Source organism: Jaculus jaculus, chromosome 4 (genome assembly GCF_020740685.1).
Source record: "Jaculus jaculus isolate mJacJac1 chromosome 4, mJacJac1.mat.Y.cur, whole genome shotgun sequence".
NCBI classification, from domain to species: domain Eukaryota; kingdom Metazoa; phylum Chordata; class Mammalia; order Rodentia; family Dipodidae; genus Jaculus; species Jaculus jaculus.
In genome coordinates, this window is record NC_059105.1 from 95,066,783 (window position 1) to 95,069,298 (window position 2,516).

General features: G+C 40.0%; 1 pseudogene; it reads left to right on the forward strand.

Annotated features, from left to right (window-relative positions):
* Positions 1-1,296: 1,296 nt before the first annotated feature.
* On the forward strand, positions 1,297-1,911 carry LOC101606732 (annotated as a pseudogene).
* The last annotated feature ends 605 nt before the right edge of the window (positions 1,912-2,516 follow it).

Consider the following 2,516-nt stretch of genomic DNA (forward strand, 5'->3'; position numbering starts at 1 on the left):
AAACTTCAAAACTGATGGAAGAAAACATGAGAAAATACTTCAAGTTTTGAACACAGGCAATCACTTTTTGAATGGGACTCTTAACAATAGGTCAGGAATTTATAGTAAGAGTTTTAAAATTGAATTAAATCAAGAAATGTCTGAATAGGCATTGAAATAATTACTGCAATGCAGAGCCTATAGAATGAAATAAAACCTTGCTTTCTACTCATTTGATAGAAGATTAACATTCAGAATATGTAAAACAATTTAAAAAAAGAACAAATAACTCAATTATTAAATAGGCTAATAGCAACAAAAAGTAAAATACCTTGGAACAACAGTAACCAAGGAAGTGAAAGATCTATACAACAAAAACATAATTAAAGGAACAGAAACTTTTCAATGGGGGAAATACAAGCGCCAATTAAATACAAGAAGCAATTCTTGAACATCTCTACCCAGAAAGTAAATGCCAATGAAAACTAACTAAATTCTATATTATCCCAGCCAGAATGGCTATCATCAAGAAAATAAAAATAAATACTGATTAAGTTATAGACATAATGGAACCCTTATACATAATTGGTAGGAAGGCAAATTAGTATACTTATTATGGAAATCAATATGAGGGCTCTGAAAAATAAACAAACATAAAACTTACATATTATGTAGTTATACTTCTCTGGAATTTGTATACCTGAAGGAATAAATACAGTAATACTCATGTGTATTGTAACAATAGTCACAATAGAAAAAATTATAAACAAATCTGGGTGACCATCAATGAATAAAAGGACAAAGAGAATTTACACATATAAAAATCAGCGTATAGATATAAAGATCAGAATATGAACTGGAGAGATGGAAAAGTGGTTCCCGGAGCTTGCTCACAAAGTCTGACAATCCGCAGCACCCACATAAAGCTAGATGTACAGAGTGGCATAAGCACCTGGGGTATGCTTGTAGTGGAAGAAGGCCCTGGTACAATCCTTCCTTTTCTCTTTTTTCCTCTCTCACTCTCTATCCCTGCAAATATAAATAAATATTTTTTTAAGTCAGAATATAATTCTACCATAAAGAGTAATGGAATGATTTAAAGGACAATGGACAGAAGTCTGGATCATGATGTCATGTGAAATACAGCACTATACAGAATGTAGATATTGAAAAAGAAAATATGGAAGTAGAAAAGGGATCATTTAGAATAATGACTTGTGGCATGCAAAAAGTGAAGAGGATGTAAGAAGTCAGTGGGGGTGACTATAATCAACATATGCTGTGTACAGGACCGAGGAGGCCGGGGATGCGGCCCACATGTTCCAGGGCGCTGATAGCCAGGCTGGCCCTGACAGCTCCAGGTCCATGAAGCCCCCTGGTGGAGAATTGAACAATCTTTTCGGAAGTGCAGAAGAAGCTGTTCCTTCAAGCAAACAGAATGGTGTCTAACATTTTTGGACCAACTGAAGAACCTCAAAACCCAAGAGGATAACCCCTCGCCCCTCAGGAGGGAAAGGAAGTGGTATCTTCCACGAATCAGTTCCAGCGCAGATTCGACATCTGAACCCACCTGGTGAGAAGACCAGAGCCATTTTTGGGTCCCCAGTCACTGCCACTGCACCTTTGGCACATCCAAACAAGCTCAAGGATCATGTTTCACTGTGTGAAGGAGAAGACTCCAAATCTGACCTCAAAGCTATAACAAGTTCTGTGCACCAAGAAGAACAGAGTGAGAAGGGTGGCTCAGGAGAAGCAGACTATGTCAAGGTGCCTGAACCCACACCCACAGTGGACAGCCATGAGCCCTGCCTGGGTCCACGGCTTCGTTCCCACAAGGTCTTGAATCCACCGGGAAGCAAATCCAGCATTTCCTTCTATGGAGAAGCTCTTGTTTTGACTGCAGCAGTCTGGAGACTCAAAGATAGGGTATGAAATGTTAGCATTTCCTTTAACCAAATAGCAAGAATAGGAGTTGGTTTGTCGCTCAGGTGGGATTGGCTGTTCGTAGGCCCTGTTGCCATCACAAGGGATTCAGAGGATGTTACCTTCCAGAATTCCAGGATAGACATCTGGGGGGATAAAATGGAACTCTGTTCATTAGTTGCTCAGTTTGGAGCAACACTGTAAGACGGGAGAGGGTAGAGGAAATGGTGCTGGGTAGCAGGAGGGTTGGCAAAGTCTTGTAATGGAGGAAGGAGGCATAAGTAGAAGCAAGAAGAAGGGTGAAATCTGCATTAAACAATCCCCTGCAAGGAGTGCCTGTGACCAAAATGGCTTCCATTTCTGGGGTTATTTCTGAACCTCAACTTCACCTTTTTGTTTTATCCCCAATGGGTTGTTCTACAGTGTTGAAACATCTTGATTGCTTTTTATTGGTAGCGTTCAACAGAAACCAAAGTTATCCTCAGTGTTTTCCTGTGAGAGAGGTTTTTATATATTGATCCTCTGAGTTAGTTCCTGCACCTAAAGTCATGGCCAGGTCTCAAGTAGCCACCTGTCTTCCTCTATTAGAGCTGGCCGTTCTTGGCATACAAGGC